Genomic DNA, 22,000 nt, shown 5'->3' with positions numbered 1-22,000 from the left:
ATGTCTAGGCAAAAAATTACATTTGAAGTGTTTTTATCCTCGTTTTTGTTTCAGTGTATATGTAAGTGTGATGTATCACATTTTTATAAAACAGTACTAGATATACTATCACTGACATAAAAAAGCTTTATCATAAAATCTTTTGTTTGAGTTTCCTGACATTTTTTTGAAAATTTTTTGGCCTCGGCTAAAGGAATGTCTATCACTGTATTAAGCAGTTTTAGCTTGTCGTTTCCCCGGCATACAAGCTACGTGCACAGCCAACCACAGACTGCCGCTTCGTTATATCCGTCTCTTTATATCTATTCTATATATAATATATACACCCATTCCATAGAAAAGCTATATAGTGCATCTCCGATTGTCGTGAAACTTGGTAGGTTCGTCATTAGGGTGACCAATTTTCAGATAGGGTGGTTCTAAAAATTAAGGTCTTTAAAAACTAAAATTTTTCAAAAAATCATAACTTTTGAACCAGTAAACCGATTTTAAACTCCTTGTTTTCTTTGAAAGCTATTGAATTCTTGTTTTCAGGAAAAATGCGGTGAATGGACCAAATTGTGTTTTCGTGCAAAAAATATGCAAATATATTTTTTTTTCACGTTTTCAAGGTCTCGGGACCAAAGGGGTACCCTGATTTTATATTTTTAACATATTAAAAATTCAGAAATGTATGTTTTTTAGTTTTTGAGATATGATTTTTTTTTTGAATTTGAATAATTTGATACTAGCTTCTCTAAAATTGCAAATTCTCGCAAAACTATGCCTTGTATAGTTTTTATGAGTGATTCCTGGTCTTTTTGGTATCCATACATGAATAATTATTCAAAATATAATCAAATTAAAAAAAATGTTTTGTGTGGGAAAATTTGGCCTTTTATTTTCCAAAAAATCATATCTCAAAAACTAAAAAACACACATCTCTGATTTTTTGATAAGTTACGCCAAATTTCCTGAGATTTCTGATAAAATTAATTTGAAATTTGATGATAGTTTTGGCGAATCTATACAAATTCCTGGGTCAATTACTACCACATTTTCATCAGATTTGTCATGGATTTTTAATATATTAGAAACTTGTATTAACAGTGATGGTTTGTTCTAAAGTCATGAGAGTATTTCTCCATGAATGACAAATTGAAACTTTGTTTATTTCATGCATGGAACAAGTTGATCAACAACAGCGGAAATATAATTGAAAAGTAAACAAAAAGTACTGACCATTTCTTAGCTGACTCCGCAGTTACTGTATGTGGTGGCTAGTAGAAGTGGCTCTTGAAAAATCAGGTAAACAGAAACGGCCTTGACACTGAAACGGCGCCGTCCCGCTCACGAGTCCAGCTGCTGAGTTGCTTCGGGCTTTGCGATTACGCCGGTTTCTTCCATTTCCTTCACTTTCGCTTACCGTCATCGTCTAGAGGGGCTGTACGGCAACCGACAACGATGGACACATGGACTGAAGAGAGTGGCACCGGTACTGGTGCGTCATGCGTCATCAAATGTTGAAGTTGTAGTTGGTACTCAGATATAGAGGCGAAGTGATCGGTGCGGTTACACAGCGGGTAAAACTTGTGGTCAATTAAATATTGAAACACCATGTAAATATGCTTTAATTAACCGGTTCCCACGCGAAGGTACCGGAACGGAATGGAACGGAGCACACCGGGCCGGAAGGTTAGCGCCATTGATACCACCACCGCCACCTCCTACACTAGTACTAGTACTAGTAGTGTGCAGTGCATTCTAACGCGGATTAACTTTCGGTGCAGTTGACATTCTGTCTGTAGATACAGCTGGACGAGGTGGTATGTCGTAGTTTTGACAACGAGCCAAACGCCAACTGGTCTAACTCGTGACGCTCCCATGTACAGACAACCACATGCACATACTATTTTTGCCTCAGATTTCCAGTTCACGAATGTGTGTTAATTACTGGTCGCACGGGGATGACATTTCGATGTGATATTTGAGAGAGCTTCATCTGCTGATCTGAACTGATTTGCATGTAACGAATAAGGATGTGTACAATTAGTAAATGTTAATAGCAGTAGTTTGATAGTCCCGAGAATCGCCGTGGAGATTCCTGTAAAATACCAGTAGATATTATGTGTGATGATCTGCGGAGATTCTCGTTCAACATTAACGCTTTGGAGCCGGAGGGGTCATATATGAGCCCAACATAGAAACGGCTGTAAAAACTCACCCATTCGAACAGAATACTGTCTATTAGGGAATATTGGTATGTATTTGGGATTTCATTGATGACCTAGAACATCCTGAACACCATGGAATTTGGAAAAATGAAACAATTGGCATACCAGTTGAACTAAAAGCTGAACTTGGATGTGGGTTACGTTTATATGTATTCATTTAGCCTTCGTCAAGAATATCAAAAGGTGTTTTATATTCTGGGATGTTTTAGGTGTTTCAAACTGACCTATAGACAAGTCCTTCAAATCTACAAGAGTAATTTCATGTATTTTCGCCACAAATAATAGCATTGCATAACCTACTAGTATCCGTGAAGCTCTTGATACCTACAATGTCATTTATAGACACTATAGGGATATTCCAGGTCAGCCAAACTACCTTGGAGTTCAGCACTCCAGGTCTTCACTCGTAGCAGTAGCAATATCTGTTATACTGAGTAACATTGCATAATCAACCGCGATTACTGGAGCTATCTGAAGTCTACTAGCTTATTATAAGCCTTTGAGACATTCAGGGTCGTCCAAACCGTTCTATAATGAAGTCCTTCAAGTCTACAAGAATAATTTTATGTGTTTCGTCATAAATAATAGTATTGCATAATCTGCTTGGGATCCGCGAAGTTCTTGAAATCTCAAATGTCATTTACAGACACTACAGGGATATCCCAGGTTAGCCAATCTACCTTAGAGTTCAGCACTTCAAGTCTACACTCGTAACAATAGCCATATCTGTTATACTGAGTAACGTTGCATAATCAACCGCAGTTGCTGAAGCAATCTGAAGTCTACTAGCTTATTATAAACCTTTGGGACATTCAGGATCGTCCAATTTGTTCTTTAATGAAGTCCTTCAAATCTACAAGAAAAACTTTATGCGTTTTCACTATAAATAATAACATAGCATAATCTGCTGCGATCCGTGAAGCTCTTGAAATCTTAAATGTCATTTAGAGACACTACGGAAATGTTCCAGGCCAGCCAAACTATCTTTGAGTTCAGAACTTCAAGTCTACACTCGTAACATCAGCTATATCTGACATACTGAGTAACGTTGCATAGTCAATCGCGGTGACTAGACCACAGATCGTCCAAACTATCCTGAAGTTTAGCTCTTGATAGTAACAGTAGTTATTCTCACAATGAACTTTAAACTGTAATCTGTAATCTCCTAGCATATCATTAGTCATTTAAAAATAGTTTTGAGATATTCCAGATCAATAACATACTCCGGAGACCATAGCTTCAGGCCTTACTTACCTTACCGATCAGGCTAAGGCCGGGGTGGCCTCTGCTGTACATAGTAGCCATCTTCATTCCATTCGGTCCATGGCTGTTTGTCTCCAGTTCCGCACTCTGCGTATGGTCCGGAGATCGTCCTCCACTTGGTCGACCCACCTAGCTCGCTGCGCACCACGTTTTCTTGTACCGGTCGGATGACTCTTGAGAACCATTTTAGTCGGGTTGCTATCCGACATCCTGATGACGTGACCCATCCACCGTAGCCTCCCGATTTTCACGGACGATGGATGGTTCTCTCAGCAGCTGATGTAGCTCGTGGTTCATTCGCCTTCTCCAAGTCCCGTCTTCCATCTGCACTCCGCCGTAGATGGTACGCAACACCTTCCGTTCGAAAACTCCAAGGGCGCGTTGGTCCTCTGCACGTAGGGTCCATGTTTCGTGCCCATAGAGGACTACCGGTCTAATCAGCGCTATGTAGATAGTTAACTTCGTGTTACGGCGAACTTTATTCGATCGTAGAGTTCTGCGGAGTCCTAAGTAAGCACGATTTCCTGCCACAATGCGCCTCTGAATTTCTCTGCTGGTGTCGTTGTCGGCTGTTACCAGTGAGCCCAAGTACACGAATTCTTCAACCGCCTCGATTTCATCATCGTCGATATGAAATCGGGGTGGCGGGTGCGGTGATTTCTCCCTGGAGCCCTTTGCCGTCATGTACTTTGTCTTCGACACATTAATGACTAATCCGATTCGCCTGGCTTCGCTCTTTAGTCGGATGTACGTTTCCGCCATCGTCTCAAATTTACGAGCAATAATATCAATGTCATCAGCGAAACCAAGCAGCTGAACGGACGTCGTGTTTATCCCCGCTCTCCTTATTACACTTTCTAACGCAATGTTGAACAGTAAGCACGAAAGACCATCACCTTGCCGTAATTCTCTGCGAGATTCGAAGGGACTCGAGAGTGTCCCTGATACTCGAACTACGCACATCACTCGATCCATCGTCGCCTTGATCAACCGTGTCAGTTTATCCGGGAATCCATATTCGTGCATAATCTGCCATAGCTGTTCAGGTCTTCAGGCTTCAGGTGTACACATGTGATAATAGCATTTGCCACTACGTTAAGTAGTGTTACATAATCCACTGTACTTATAAAAGCAATAGAGAAACAATAAGCGTTGTTATATATTTCTGGGATATTTTGGGCTTCCTTGCTGTTATGAAGCATAGTTGATAAAAACAACTACTATAACTTTCAGAAGGCTTACTGGATATGATAGAATGCAAATCGTAGCTTTGTATAGTGAAAAAAGTTACCGATACACCCGTAGACTTTAGGATATAAACTCAAGAACAGTTTGGATGACCTAGGATATCTCAACTGACCTGATATTGTCTACTAACCTTTCAGAAGACTTACTGAACATGATAGATTACAAATCGTAGCTTTGTATAATGAAAAAAAAGTTACCGTTACACCCGTAGACTTTAGGATCTCAACTCAAGAATGGTTTGGATGACTTAGGATATCCTGACTGACCTGATATTGTTTATTAATCTTCCGGAAGACTCACTGATTATGATAGATTACAAATCGTAGCTTTCTATAATGAAAGAAGTTGCCGGTACACCCACAGACTTTAGGATCTAATCTCAAGAACAGTTTGGATGACGTAGGATATCCCGACAGATCTGATATTGTCTATTAACCTTTAGGGAGACTTACTGGACCTATTAACTTTTAGGGAGACTTACTGGAGACTTACTGAAGATTACAAATCGTAGCTTCGCATAATGAAAGAAGTTTCCGTTACACCCGCAGACTTTGAGATCTAAACTCAAGAACAGTTTGGATGACCTAGGATATCTCGATAGATCTGATATTGTTTATTAACCTTCCAGAAGACTCACTGGACATGATAGATAACAAATCATAGCTTTGTATAATGAAACAAAATTACCGTTATACCCATAGACTTTAGGATCTAAACTAAAGAACAATTTGGATTACCTAGGATATCCTGACTGACCTGATATTGTCGATTAACCTTCCGGAAAAGTCACTAGATATGATAGATTGAAAATCGTAGCTTTCTATAATGAAAGCAGTTACCGCTACACCCACAGACTTTAGGATCTAAACTCAAGAACAGTTTGGATGACGCAGGATATCCTGACAGATCTGATATTGTCTATTAACCTTTAGGGTGGCTTACTGGCCATGATAGATTACAAAGTGTAGTTTCGCATAATGAAAGATGTTTCCGTTACAACCGCAGACTTTAGGATCTAAGCTCAAGAACAGTTTAGATGACCAAGGATATCTCGAAAGTTCTGATGTTGTTTATTAACCTTTCAGAAGACTCACTGGACATGATAGATTTCAAATCATAGCTTTGTATAATGAAAAATGTTACCGTTACACCCGTAGACTTTAGGATCTAAACACAAGAATAGTTTGGATGACCTAGGATATCCTGACTGACCTGATATTGTCTATTAACCTTCCGGAAGACCCACTAGATATGATAGATTACAAATCGTAGCTTTCTATAATAAAAAGAAGTTACCGGTACACCCGCAGACTTTAGGATCTAAACTCAAGAATAGTTTAGAATTAAAGAAGATTCTTGTAGACTCTCATTAGAGATTCCTGTTGAATCTCCGTGGAGTTTCTCGTATATACATAGTGAAGAATCTCTGTGGATATTCTCGTAGAATCCAAGTCTCATAAAAGCCTTTCGATATACCTACTTCATGCCCTGTTTGCAAAGTTTTCGTTTTTCCCAATTATTCTTAAGCCCGGCAGCCGAATGCATAGTAGCAATCAACAAACAAACACTACTTGAATGAAGTAAACTAGTTTCTATGAAGTAACAAACGAAGCGAATCATTGAATGTCTAACAAAAGTCAATCGTTCGTCGAAGCCGTTGTCCACCCGCCCAAAACTACAAAGTCAAACAAGTTAAGCCCTTTTCCAAGCGCCGGAGTTATCCGGAAAATGCTGTCTATCCGTGTAGTCGCTTCGTCGCTCGCCTCGTTGCAAACATTATGCAAATTGTCGTCGTCCGGCAGCAAACGGACAGCGCAAACAACAACCCAGAACTGCTGCTGCTTGTGCTGCCACTGCAACAGTTACAGCAGAGTTTACTTTCCGCCGCATTAGAGTCACCCAGACACCACCACCGCCACCGAGCGGAAAACATTCGGAAGAAAATATATACGGGACAGCAGGGCAAACAACGCCGGCGAGCCAAAAAAGTGTCCACTCACCAGATTTCCGGATCTCTTCAACTGGCAGACTCGGATGGCTGCTGATTCGTTGTTCTTGCCTTACCGTTTGAACTCAACAGGCGACGCCCGTTGACCAGATTCCGTAGTGTTGCCCATAAAGTGAAGCAAACTTTGTGCAAAATAAACAAATTAAATCGCTCTTTCGGATGCAAGCTGTGATGTCCTGCCGAGATTGCAACCACTCGGAAAAAAGTGCATCCTCCTCGGACATTGTCGCCATCCGAGAGCTGGCTTCCAAAAAGTTGTGTACAGCAAACAAATGTTGACGACACTGACTGGCTGTGGACTGACGTCGTTACTATCATCCGCCTCAAAAACTCGACTTCAACCAAGCCTCGTCGTCTAATCGTTCTACCCCCTTGGTCAGACGACTAACATTAAATTGCTCGCCGAAATTGACCACGTTTCGGACACAGGCGAGACTTCCCGGGGTTTTCCACCATCGCCGCCGTCCAGTGACAAAGTGACAAACTGCCACAGTCACCTAAATGTGTGAGGAGAGGCGAGGTCTTTGTTGTCCACTGATGACCATTAGGATCAGGACGACGAACGAGTCCGGGTAGGACGACCCGACGGTAATGAAACTTTGTTTATAAACTAATAAATAACTTTTCCGACTCTGTCATATCCAGCAGAATCCGTCCGTGGCGCGCTGACTGGCCGGCCAGCTCGTTGGTTGGTTGGCAGGCCGCGCTGCTGTTGAACAACAACCACAAAACGGCTGTTAATGGGGGTCTCCGGAGTGCACTTATGGGGAGGAGGCGAGTCGTCGTCATTACACGTGGCGATACGCGGTCTGGCCTATTGGACCGAAGTTTAGGTGGCGATCCTTGTTGTATGCGTAATGCGTATGCTAGTGGTATGATGTCCGTAACAGTTTATCGCGTGTGACAATATTAGGTAATGTTGAGCTGATTTTAGATAACTGTAAACAACTAGACGTTTATTCTTGATGATACATATCAGAAACTATATAATGGTATAACTGAATAAAACGGCATCGAACAGTTATGGTAGGATACGGGATTTCTTTGCAAAGCTGCTGGAGAAGTTCCTTACGAAAATGTTGGAGTAATTTCTCAAGTTCCTACAGGACTTTATAAGGACCTCCTAGAGCAATGTCATAAAGAATCCCAAACAGAACTCTCGGAAAAAATCCCTTAAAAAGTCCTGGAAAATTTTTCTAATAACCTCTTGAAGGATGTCCACCTTGAGAACATCTGGGATAACTCCAAAATGAACTTACGGAAGTATTCAAGATGGATCTGTAGCAATTGCAGAAGGAACTTCTGGAGAAATTCAGTAAAGAATCTCTAGAGGATTTTTGATAAGGATTTCAGGAACAAATTAAAAAAAAACCGAAGGAGTTCCCCGGAAAATCTTGAAAAGATCTCTGGAGCAATCCCGGAAAGAATTTCAGGAGGAACCTCGGAAGAAGTGCCCACAGGAATTCCGGAAGGAGTTCCGAATGAAATCCTGATACAATTCCCAGAGGAATCCAGAAAAACATAAAAAAAATCCTGAAAAAATTTCGAAAAGAGTTCTCAGAGGAATGCCGGAAGGAGTTTCCGAAGGAATCTGGAAAGTAGTTCCTGAAAGTATTTCGAAAGAGGTACTTGAAGGATTCCTGGAAGAGGCTCCCTGAAGAATTCCTAGAGGAATCCCAAAAGGAGTTCTTGATGGAATCCTGAAAGTAATGCCTAAGAGAATCCCGGAAGGAGTTCCTTTAGGAATTTCTTGGAGGAATACCAGAAGCAGTTCTTGGGGGATTCCTGGATTTCCTAGATGAATCTCAATGGTCAAATCGAGTTTTGTAAGAATTCCCAGAAAGAACTCCTGGAATGTTACATGGAATTCCTGGAGGAGTCCTAATGGAATCCCGAAAGGAATTCCTGGACCAAACCCCAAAAGAGTATTTGGCGGAATCCCGGTGGAAAACCCGTACTTCTACGTACTTGAAACAGGATATCTAGATGAATTCTACAAGGAACTTCTGGAGGAATCCGAGAAGGAATTTCTTTGAGAAACCTCGGAACGACCCACCATTCTTTCAAAACCGTCGTTTCCTCCAGGATTTCCTTCTGAGACTCCACCTGGATTTTCATCGGACATTTACCTAGGAATTACAACCGGAATTTCTTCAGAAGATCCTCCAGAAGTTTATTCTGTGATTCCTCCAGAACTTCCGTCCGAGATTCTTTAAGGAAGTTCTCTCGAAATGTTTTTCGGGAATTACTCGGATATTCATTTCGAGTTTCCCCCAGGAGTTTTTTCTGGGGTTATTCCAGGAATTCCATACAAGACTTCTCCAAGATTGAATTAGCATATTTACATTTTTTTCTGGAAAGAATTTATTGAAAAATAAAACTCAGAAAGAACTCCTGCAGCAACTCCTTACAAAACTGCTGTAGATATTCTTTGAGAAGTTGTTGGAGGAATACCTTGAAGAAGTGCTTTAGTAGTTTTGTGCGGAACTCATGAGACAATTTCAGATAGAATGGATTCCAGAAGGAATTTAAAAAAAAAAACTCCTGGAAGATTTTCATGAGGAACATTTGGTAGAATACCAGAATGAACTTAAGGAGGTATTCCAGAAGGATCTGCAGGAGGTCCAGATGGAACTTCTTGATAAACCCAGAAAATAATCTCCACAGGAATCCTGATGGAGTTCCTGAAGAAGTCCCGGTTTCTGAAAGAATCCCCAGTTTCTGGAAGAATCGTAAAAGCAGTTCTCGGAGGTATCCCGGAAGGATTTCCTAGGAGAATCCTGAAAAGATTTTGTAGTGGCTGCAGCAATCCCGGAAAAAAACTTCATGGAGGAATCCCAGAAGAACTTCCTGAAGGAGTTTCCAACAAAATCCCGAAACAGTTCCATGAGAAATCTTGGAAGCAGTTCTTGAAAAAACCCTAAAAGAATTGCGGAAGGAGTTTACGGAAAAATTCTTACAGGAATCCCGGAAGGAGTTTTTCAAACCCAGAAGTAATTCCAGAAAGATTGCTGGAAGGTATTTCAGGAAAAATTTCTTGGAGTTATACTGGAAACAGTTCTTGGACAATTCCTGGAGGGATTTCCTATATAAATCTCAAAAGGTAAAACAAATTCATGAAGAAATCACAGAAAGAATTCCTGATGCAACCTCACATGGAACTCCTGGAAAAGGAATCCCGGAAGGAATACCTGTAGGAATTTCGAAAAGGGTTTCTAAAGGAATTGCTAAAGCAATCCTCGAAAAAGCTTTTGTCAAAATTCCGGGTTGATCGAACCTGGATTAATTTCTCCTGAAGTTCCTTCTAAATTGCTCCTTCTGTGGATTCCTTCAGAGATCTCCGCAGGAATTCCTTCTAAGGTTCCCGTAGGATGTTATTTATGGATTTTTCCAGGACTTTCTTCAGGGTTTCTTGCAGGATTTTCTTCTGAGATTCCATCAGGATTCCATCATCGGACATTCATCTAGTAATCACAACCGGGATTTCCTCCTTGATTCCTTCGGAAGTTCATTTTGAGATTCCTAAAGAACTTTCTTCTGGCATTCTTTATGGAACTCCTTCCGAAATTCTTTCCGGGAATTACTCAGGTGCAGTGATGTCATCGAGTTTATTCCAAGTTATTCACTGAGTAATCAGCTCTTGAGTAAGCCCATAATTTACTTCACAAAATTTCCCGGAAATAACTCTACGAGCTTTTAAAAAATATCTATAACAGTTTCATACCTAAATTTTCTCCAGGGATTTCGAGAGATTCTTACAGGGCTTAATTCAGATATTTCATTAACAATTTGTCCCGAATTTCTTAAAAGTTTATTTTAGAAAATATTGCAAGGATTTCTTCAGAAATTTATCCATGAATTTCTTTAGAAATCCTTTAGTAATCCCTTCAGAAATTCTTAGAGAGATTCCTCCAGTAAATTATCAAAGAATGCATTTTAAAAACAGGTCATGGATTTCTTCGGACATTACTACATGGATTGCTGTTAAAATCCTTCAGAAATTTCGAAAGCGAAATGTTCCAGAAAATTTAATATTAATTCTGCCAGAAATGCCCTGGGGAATTTCTCCTTGAATTCCTTTCGGATTTGCTCAATGGTTCCTTTAGAAAATCTTCATACAAATTCCTTTCAGAAAGTCTTTTACGGATTCCTTCTCTAGAGTTTCATTGAGAATCTACCTCTAAAGGATTTTCCGAAAATTTTCCCAAGAACTCCTCTTAAAACCTTCCATGGGTTTCCTCAGAAATTCCTCCATCATTACCAAAAAAAAATCCGTACGAGAATTCTTTCCGGAAATTATCCTCGGATTTCTTCAGAAGTGCTTTCAGCGATTCCTTCAGAAAATCAATGGTTCAGAATTCCTCCAGAAATTTCTCCACGCATTTCTCTAGAAAATTTTGCACAGACTCCTTTAGAAATTATTCCAAAGTTTACTGCAGAAAATTTTCTAGGAATCCCATAAAAAATCGCAGGAGATTTCGACAGGAACTCTTTATGCGATACCTTCGTAAATTTGTCCAAGGATTCCATCAATAATTCTGCTATTGCGTTTTTTTTTCAGCAGGTTTCTTCAGAAATTCACTTGAGAATTTTCCCAGAAATTTATCCAGGAATTTCTTTATGTAGATTCCCATGAGCTCCTCCTGAAGCTCCGCCAGAGATTACTTCAGAAATTTTTCAAGGGACTCGTGTATTTACAAGGATTACTACAGGAATTCTTTGAAAGATTCTTTCGTAAATTCTTCCAGCAGTTTCCTCGAAAAATCTTCCAGAAATTGATTCAGATATTCGTTCAGGAATTCCACCAGAGATTTGTTCAGGAATTTTTTCCTTCAGGTTTCTTCAGGATATCCACCAGATATTTCTCCATGTATTTCACCGTAAATACCTCCGGTATTTCCTTAAAGGATAACTATATGAATTTATATATGAATTCTTATTAAGGAATGTATTAAAAAATGTTCCCTAAGAATGTCGACAGGAATTTCTTTTGAGTTTTTTCTTGCCAAGGATATTTACAGAAGCTTATCAAGGCGTTTTTTTTAAAGTTTTTCTACAGGATTTTTTTTCAGAAATCTGTTTACAAAGTGCTTCAGGAATACTTTTAGATTTTTTTTTGCAGCGATTACTTTATAACATTGAAAGTGAAAAATTCCATTGAAAATTTCTCCATGGATTTGTTTAGAAAGTCTTCCACACACTTGTTAAGAAATTTTATTAAGGATTTCTACAGAAATCTTCTTAAAGATAACCTTCTAAACTTTACCAGGAATTCCGTCAATGGCTTTTCGGGGAATTTCTTCAGGTATTTCTCCAGGAAGGTTTTCAAAGCTCCCTGCTGGATTTTTTTTCAAAAATTTCCCGACCTCTTCTTTTTAGATACTTTTCCTGAGATTCATTCAAAAGTTCTTCTTGAGATTTTTACAGAAATTTTACTGAAGATGTCTTGAAAAGTTTCCTTAGAGATTCTTTCAGAAGCTCCCACTCGGATTTCTTCTGATGGTCCGTCAGGGATTCATTCAAAAATATCTTCAGAAACTTCTTCAAAATTTAATTATTCTTCAGAAATTTCAGTGTGGGATTTCTTCTACAGCTCTGTCGTGGAGTTTTACAGCAATATATCGAAAAATTTCTCTAAAAAGAGAAATTTCTGTAGGAATTAATTGAAAATCTACAAAACTGCTGTAGATATTTTTTGAGAAATTGTTGGAGGAATACCTCAAGGAAGTGCTTTAGAAATTAAACTAAGAACTCATGCGAGAATTCCAGATGGAAGTCTTAGAATGCTTACATAAGAAATTAAAAAAAAACTCCTGGAGAATTTTCATAAGGAACATCTGAGAGAATTCCACAAAGAACTTCCTGAGGGATTCCATAACAATCTGAACAAATTCCATAAGGAAATTCTACGGGAACCAGTTAATGAAGAAATATCGGGAGGAGTTGCTGGCGGATTACCGGAAGAAGTTTCTAATGAAATTCTGCTAGAAAATCTTGAAGAAATATCGGGAGGATTTCCTGGATAAATCCAAGAAAGTATTCTTGGAGAAATCTCAGAAGGAACTCCTGGAGGAATCTTGAATTGAGTTCCTGAACGATTGCTGAAAGAATCACGGAAGGAAGTCCTAAAGAAATCACGGAAGGAATTTCTTCAGCAACCCCGGGAAGGACTTCTATGACAAAAATGTCGGAAAAAATCTCCATAAAATTTTTTGAAATGATCCTCGATTCTATTCCTGTGTTGTGCAATCTTAGAGGAAAAATCTAGAGTAATTTCATTAGGAACTATTGGAGGAACCAGAGAAGTAACACCTGTGGGAGTACTATGAGAAGTTTCTGGGGGAATCCCGGAAGGAATCAATATAGAAATCCCGGAAGATATTCCTGGTGGAAAGTTTTCCTGTATGAATGCTATAAATGATTCCTGGAGAAGGAACTTCCTGAGAAATTCAGGAGGAACTCCTTGAAGAATTACAGAAGAAACTTCTGGATAAATCACATAGAATCCTGTTGTTGAATCCTGGAAGAATCACTGGAAGTACTCCTGAACGATTCTTAGAGTTGCTGAGGACAACCTATAAGAAACTACTGGGATAATCTCGGAAGAAATACCTAAAGAAAATCTGGTCCGAAAATTCCTGGAGCAACTTATGGAAGAACTGCATTTATTCTTAGAGGAATTTCAGAAGAAACTCGTAGAGGGAGTTTGGGTTCCATCTCTGTGAATTTTCCGGTAAAACTTCTGGAGGAATTTCCCGAGAATTTGCTGCGAAACCTTAAGTAGAACCTTCTTATGGAATGACAAACGATTCACAAAAATAAAAACATTCGTGGATCTAAAAAAAAACTCATGTATGCACACCCAGACAACCAGTAATCGTATGGGATGTTGCATAAGTTGATAAAGTGGAGGCCATATCCGTGCATGCTTCCATTTAGGCGCACGTAGAATGTACGCATAACGCCTCCACTTTAACATCTTATTCAACATCTTATACAATCACTGGTTGACTGGGCATTTTCACACTAATCGTTTCGGAGTCAGACCATGAGTCAAACACACAGACAGAAAGACTCCAATCCCAACTCCACTCAGAACGTTACACGTCTCGACCCGGAGTATCCTAGAACACCAACATACAGCAACCCTCAGCAACCGGTTCAGCAAGCGAAGCCTACTTTCTCAGGCATTTCAGTCCATGTTTCAGTCCATCACAGCTGGCGGTGAGATCGAGCAACCCACATACGCCACAAACCTCACCTAGAACGTCACACGTCCCGAAAGGTTACGAAGAACCCCAGACAGAATGGCCCACCAATCGGAAAAAGCCTTGGACGAACAGCCCCTCCTATCGCCACCGGAAGTGTACCGGGAAATGATGCACTTGTCCCGCGAGGCGGATCGCCTACATGCAGCAACCGGTGGTTCTGCAAACGAAGCCGATTTTCTGGATGATGAGGAAGCGGCAGCCTTGGAGGCGTACGAGGAGGATTCACTGCATCAGGAGCCGATCGATTTAAATCGCATTTTGGGTGAAGCTGAGCTCGATTGGGATGCTTCCGGTGGAGCCGAAGAGGACGTACTGGGAGCGATGGGATTCGACGAAGATCGGTACGTCCCCCAGGAGGGCGAGTTTTTGGAGGATTCGTACTTTCCGGGATTTTTGGACGATGTCATTCAGGGGAGGGTGAGCTATGGAGGGGAGGTGATCGTGCAAAGAGGCGATACATCGGTTGTGGAAGGGATGTCCCTATTGGAGGCCTTCGATCGCCGAGTGGAACACGATCAACAGCAGGTCAAGGAACGCCTGGGGCTGTCATCGGATGTTAGCTGGAGTGGCGCAGCTGGAACCGTGGACGAGATGGACATCCTTCCGGTAACGGATAATGACGTGTTGGCGGCGATCGCTGGGATAAGGATCGATAAGAAGATTCAGAACATGCCGGAAACGGAGCTGACCAAGGCGATTGATTGCCTGACGCGGGCCGAGATTATGAACGAATACCAGCGGAAGTACGAAGTGATGCAGGATATGACGAAGAAAATTGTGGGAAAGCTTACGGTTGGCGGAAAGGAGCCGCCCAAGGTGGAACCGATAGGACCACGGTTCCCTAGGTGTCCTAGAGGAGGAGGACCAGGAGGAGATGGTGAACAGAAACCGTTGGAGATTATTACGTACATCGGATCCACTCGTAGCAAAATTGGAAAGTGAGATATATTTTGTAAATATACAAGAGAGATTTAATTACTCAATTGAACGCCTGATCTTTAATTACAAACGAACATCGCGGAACCGTTGCCAAGATGTCTTTCCAAATTTTGATTCTCAGTTTTCATCACACGAAAGCCATGCACACGGTTCGTCTTCCAAGCATCATCTCGTTTGAAAAATGATCCGAGTGCAGCATCATTGCTAAAAATAAATCGATGAAGGAATGTTTGCACACTTCGTAAGGGTCATTGCTTCTTCAGTGTATCGTGTTAGTCATGGCTGTTGAGTCAATGAACTCTTTTGCTGGAACTTGAGATGACATAATCCTATCTTATGTGTTTTGGGTGAGCGGCTGCAAGTCCGTCCGATAGGATTCGATTTTTCTTTTTCATTCAGAAGAATCACAAACAGGTTTGGTGCAGCAGCGTCGGTTTCACCATCCTCGTTCGACTGCCAATTTATGATCCAAAATGATTATTAGATTGTGGACGTTTTGTACAGTTATGCATCTGGGTATTACATGTCTACTTGAACAGAGCCTGCATCTCAGCTAGGTTTCCATGAGCACTATCACAGTTAGTCACCAAGGAAAAGCCTCGTTTTTCACATTCTTTTGTTCTATGTTAGGTACAAAAGTACTGGATACACTGAAAAGTCAAGTCGAGCTATCTCTAAAGCAAAGCCAATCAGATAGAATCTGAATTGAACCCTAACAGTCCAGACGGTCCGTTTTCAGATCTATCTGCTCTGCTCCATCCTCCTACCACATCTATTTCCCAAATTAGGGTCATTGATTCCACTGTCGCGTGTATCTACATATGACAGTGTCTACGACGACGACGACGACGAGACGTCCAAGGCACCAACAGCTTTCGAGTTTCGGTGGCTCGCAAAATATGCTAATTTGGTCTCGGTTGTTAGGACTGAGAAATATTCAAATTTACTGCGGTGTAAGCAACCCCTTTAGAATTCTATGGCTACTTTCGCTTTTTTCCGTCTTTGAATATCATTCATCTAATGTGTTGTAGCTTTGCCTTTTATGCTAAGGAATTGTTCGTTAAGGTACCGTTTCCACCTTTCAATTGCCTTTAACTCGTCTATCATGATACTGTGACGCAAAGAATTTGTGGCGTATTTTGAAATCGTGGTACAATTTCCTTCTTTGTGGAGAACAATACAGCAGTGGTGTCATCGAGGTTACTCCAAGTTACTCAATGAGTAACCAGCTCTTCAGGTAAACATTTTTTTATTGCCCTCGTAAATATTCGGTTTTTGTGCTTCCATACATGTAAGAAAATGGCTTTTCAATGAAATTAAGATTTGTTTTCGCCCTAATTGACATAAGAAGTTCGAATAAATGATTTTTTCGAGATTTTATTTGCGCCTTCGAGGTCCGATCTTTGGAAGGCGATAGGAGGAAAGACATATGAGTTTTTTGCGGGTGGACCTTCTATATAGAACTTGGGTAACGAGAAGGGTTTGACCCCAAAAACTTTGAGCACGAGTTCAACGCTCTGATATGAGGTTAAAATCTCCTATGTATTTTTTATTGTGTTTACTAACTCACGAATTTAATAATAACTGCAATACATTTAGAAAAAAAGTTCTTTTTATGGCATTTTCCATTGAATAAATCCCAAAGACAAACTTCCTTTCTGTTATTGTTATTATCTTCGTTAACGAGATTTCCGGCTCTTTCTGATATTTATATCTGATATTGAAAATCTTGCAGGGATTGATTAGGGGCTGTTCATAAACCACGTAGACCAAAATTTGGCCATCTCAGAACCCCCACCCCTCCCCCTCGTAGACTTTTGTCCATACAAACATTTAATAATTTGTATGGAGCGTAGACTTCGGCCAGACCCCCTCCCCTCCCCCCAAAAAGTCTACGTGGTTTATGAACGGCCCCTTAAGAAATTATGCCGTGAAATTGAAAAAAAAACTTCCCTGGATATCAGAGCTCCGGTAATGCTTCATGGGTTCGTTTAGAAAATCCTCCAGGAATTTCTTATGGGAAAGTTTCACAGATTTTATTTGAAAGTTCCTAAAACACTTTCCCATAGATTCCTTCAGAAATTCCTTTAGAATTTTACCCGGAATTTTCATTAGAGGATTCGCCAGAAATTTCCCAAATTTTTTTTCTCAACGAAGTTTCATAGGTTACTGCAAAAATGCAAAAATACTGCATGGATTTTTTCAGGAATCCGTACGAGATTTTTTTCAGGAAATCATCCATAGATTCCTCCAGAAATGCTTTCAATGATTCTTGAATCAAATATTTCTCCAGAAATTTCCCCAAGGATCTTTCTAGAATATTACTGGAGATTCCATCATAAATTCCAAATGAGATTCTTCTATAAATAAATCCAAGGATATCTTCTGTGGATTTCTTCCAGAATTCTTTCAGAAAAATATTCCTGAAATTCGATATTTGAATCTGCCAGAAATAACTTAAGTAATTTTTCTAGGGATTTGTTTAACAAAACCCACAGGAAATTTCTCCAGGAGTATTTTCTTAAGGAATTCCTTCAAAAATTTTCTTAAGGAATTCCTTCAAAAATTCTTCTAGTGGTTTCTTCAGTAAATTTTCGGGTAGTCCACCAAAGATTTGTTCATGATTTGCTCTAGGGATTCCTTTGAAAAATTCCGTATGAATATGTCCTGGCACTTCTACAGTGATTTATCTAGAAAATCCTGCAGAAATTCCTCCAGAATTCTTAAATTATTACTTTAAGTATTTCGGAAGGAAATTCATCCAGAGTTTCCCTCAGTTCATACTGAGCCTCCTTCAGGATTTTTCATTAACATTCCTCCGTGTATTTCCCAGAAATTAGTTCGAAATTTCCTCCCAATTATTTCACCACGAATTCTTGCGAAAAATTATTCAAACGTATTTCTTAAGAATTTCTACAAATATTTCTTAATTAACCCTAAAAGGGATACCTTCATGGCCTCAGTTTCGTCACCTCGCTGAGTGTGTTCCATCAAAGACAAGCTCTGAAAGGCGCCTGGGGTCCAATGGACCCCAGGTATCCCTTTTAGGGTTAATATCTTATGATCTTTTTCTAGGGATTTTTGCAGACGATTTTCTATGCGTTTCTCCACGTAATCCTGCAGGATGTTTTTCTAAAACTCGTCCACAGATTTCTCCAGGAATAGTTCTAAAAATCCTTCAAGAACTTTATAGAAGGATTTCTTTAGGATTTTTCCTTTGCATCGAAACATTTTTCTTGGAATTACACTAAGTGTTTCCCGAGAAGTTTCTCCGGAAAAATCTTGAGAAATTCTTCCCGGGTTTGATTCAGATATTCGTAGTAAGAATTATTGGAAAGTACATTCTAATAATTTACATCGATACTGCTGAGTATCGAAATTTTTGCGGGGGTTCCTTTTGAAATTCCTTCAGGAGATATCTTTATCTTCAGAGACTTCTTGAGTATGTTAGGGATTCCTTGACGAATTTCAAATAAGGCATTTCGTCAGAAGTTTTTTCATGGAGTATTTTCACAAATTCTTCTAAAAATTTCCTTACAAATTCTACAGGAACTTGTTCGAAAATTCTTCCCAGTGTTCTTTGAGAAATTTCTGCAGTGATTCGTGCAGAAAATCCTGCAAGGATTTTTTTTAAATTGCTCTTGCGGTTTCATCAGAAATATAGATCCCTGCAGAATTTGTTCAAACATTCCTCCAAGGATTACACAAAAATAACTGAAGAGTTCTTCGAGAAGGAATTTCTAAGAAGAGATTCTTGAAAATTTTCTGGAGAAATTCCAGAAATTTATGAAGCAATGAATGCCTAGCATAAAACATTGTTAAATACCTGAAGAACCTACACAAAACATTAAAAAATACCTCAGAAGGAAAAAAAATGAGACACTTCCGGAGTAACTATGCAAGCAATTTCAAGAAAAAAAAATACGTTAGAAATGTCTGGATGGATTCCTAGAAAAAACCCGTAGAGAAGTTTCTGAAGGAATCTTTTAAAAAATGTCTGCACAAATCACAGGCAAAGATACTGGTAAAAATCTTGTTGAAACCATCAATAAACTTCTGAGAGATCCCTGGAGGGTTTTCTGAAGGAATCCTTGGAAGAACTCCTGGAGAAACATCTGAGACAATTTCTGACAGGATTTGTACTCAGAATTAGCCAAACTATTACCGGATAATTTTCTGATGGAAATCCTTCAGAAACGAAATTAAAACTGGAAGAGTTCTGTTCGCACCCACAAGCACGCTAAAACCTCTGAAAAAAAATCAAGAAAAATATAATGAATTTTTAAAGTAATCTTTGAAATACCATTAAGTCTATGGAAATACTGCCTGGAAGAACTGAAGAACCATTTGCAAGTATTAAAAAAAAACCACTGGAAAATGCCAAGGAATAGATTTTGGGGTAATTTCTGTGGCGAGACAATCTGAAAGAAAAAAAAAATTGCTCCTAAAGTTGCATCTTTTAAGAACCGTTTGGAGGAATTCCTGGAGAAATTCCTAGAAGAATTTATTGATAAATTTCATGAAGAATTCCAAAGAAAAGAAAAGAAATTCCTAGAGATATTTCGAAGAAAAACTCCTAGAAAAAAAAACTTGACTATAATAATTATTAATTCTGGAGAAATTCCTTCAAAAATGTTTGAAAATACACATAACGGAATACAAACATGAACTTATGTAGCAATCATTGAAGGGTTTTTCTATAGAATCCGTTAACCCTTTGAAGCCGGAATTTTTTCAAGCGTTATTATGGAGCTTTTTCTACATTTTGCTGTTGTTTTGGTGCTCAACAGCAAAAGGGTAGAATACCATGCAGACTATTTTTTTTCTGGATATCCTAGGCCATCCAAACTGTTCTTGAGTTTAGCTCCTAAAGATAACTTCTTTCATTATACAAAGCTATTATTTGTAATCTATCATGTCCAGTAAGTCTTCAGCAAATTCAATAGGCAGTATCGGATCTGTTGGGATATCCTAGGTCATCCAAACCGCTCTTGAGATTACACTCTAAAGTCTACGGGTGTAACGGTAGCTTCCTTCATTATACAAAGCTACTATTTGTAATCTATCATGTCCAATAAATCTTCTGAATGTTCAATGGACATCATTCGATCAACCGGGGCCATCCAAACTATTAGGATGTTTAATATCTAGCATCTACAGCAATTGTAGTTCCTATTTTGGCTATATAGAGTTATGAAGCTAAAAAATACGCGAAATCTATCTAGTTCACGGTGTACATTTCTTGTTGTTGTTATCGTTGCTATGCATAGCTCCCGTTTGTTCCCGTTGCCGTGACTGAGAGTTCACGTATATCAGAACGGATTTTTTTGCGTGTAAATACAGTGGATTATGTAACACTATTCAACGTAGTGGCAAAAGCTAATATCACAAGTGTAGACCTAAAGCTATGGTCTCCGAACTAGTGTTGTTGATCTGGAATATCTCAAAACAATCTTGAAATGACTTACATATTATATGACAGGGCTAAACAGATTACAGTACAAAGTATATTATGAAAATAACTACTGTTTCTATCAAGAGCTGAACTTCAGGATAGTTTGGACGACTCTCATTGTCCCAAAGGTTCATAATAATATATACAGGTCGGACTCGACTATCCGGAGTCGGGTTCAGATGCTCCTCACACATATATCTGGGGAACGGAACGATCTCAAAAGCTGAAATTCTGACATTTTGTCAAGATAATTTTGATTAGTGATCAGTCAAAATTTCAGCTTCTTGTAACATTCCATTAGCGAGATACTGTATTGAGAAGCGCCAGAACCCGACTCCAGATAATCGAGTCCGACCCGTAGTAGACTTCAGGTTGGTCCAGTCACCTCGATTGATTATGAAACGTTACTCAGTATGTCAGATATAGGTGATGTTACGAGTGTAGACCTGAAGATCTAAACTCGAAGATGGCTGACCTGGAATATTCCCTGTTGTGTCTCTGAATGACATTTGAGATTGCAAGAGCTTCACGGATCTCAGCAGATTATGCTATGTTTTTTTTTTTATGTGTATTAACGAGATTTTTAGAGTGATCTAGTCACTGCGATTGATTATGCAACGTTACTCAGTATGTCAGATATAGCTGATGTTACGAGTGTAGACCTGAAGTTCTGAACTCAAAGATAGTTTGGCTAGCCTGGAACATTTCTATAGTATCTCTAAATGACATTTGAGATTTCAAGAGCATCACGGATCTCAGCAGATTATGCTATGTTATTATTGATGGTGAAAACACATAAAGTTTTTCTTGTAGATTTGAAGGACTTCATTATAGAACAGTTTGGACGAACCTGAATGTCCCAAATGTTTATAATAAACAAGTAGACATCCGATTGGTCCAGTAACCACGGATAAATATGCAACGTTACTCAGTATAGCAGATACGGTTGTTGTTACGAGTGTAGACCTGAAGTTCTGAGCTCCAAGCAAGGCTCCAAGTTTGTTTGGCTGACCTGGAATATCCCTGTAGTGTTTCTAAATGACATTTGAGATTTCAAGAGCTTCGCGGATCTCAGCAGATTATGCAATACTATTATTTATGGCGAAAACACATAAAGTTTTTCTTGTTGATTTGAAGGACTTCATTATAGAACAGTTTGGACGGTCCTGAATGACCCAAAGGTTTGTAATAAGCTATCAGACTTCAGATTGCTCCATTCCGAGTGTAGACCTGAAGTTCTGAACTCCAAGGTAGTTTGGCTGACCTGTAATATCCCTATACTGTCCATAAAAGACATTGTAGATGCCAAGAGCTTCACGGATCCCAGTAGGGTATTCAATGCTATTATTTGTGGTGAAAATACATAATATAATTCTTGTAGATTTGAAGAACTTCACTATAGGACAGTTTGGAATACCTAGAACATCCCAGAATACAAATAACACCTTTTGATATTCTTGGCAAAGTTTAAATGAATACATATAAACGTAACCCACATCCAAGTTCAGTTTTTAGATTTAATGGTATGTCAATTTTTTCGTTTTTCCAAATTTCATGGTGTTCAGGATGTTCTAGGTAGTCAGTGAAGCCCCAAATACAAATA

General features: G+C 39.3%; 1 protein-coding gene across 3 annotated transcripts in view; it reads left to right on the top strand.

Annotated features, from left to right (window-relative positions):
* Positions 1 to 22,000, top strand: part of LOC109421283 (pseudouridylate synthase RPUSD2) — a 646,492-nt gene that overhangs the window by 356,581 nt on the left and 267,911 nt on the right. The gene's annotated exons all lie outside the window — the stretch shown is intronic.

The sequence above is a fragment of the Aedes albopictus genome, chromosome 2 (assembly GCF_035046485.1).
Source record: "Aedes albopictus strain Foshan chromosome 2, AalbF5, whole genome shotgun sequence".
Classification (NCBI taxonomy): domain Eukaryota; kingdom Metazoa; phylum Arthropoda; class Insecta; order Diptera; family Culicidae; genus Aedes; species Aedes albopictus.
The sequence above is the reverse complement of the archived record's forward strand: the minus strand, read 5'-3'. Positions and strand labels throughout refer to the sequence as shown.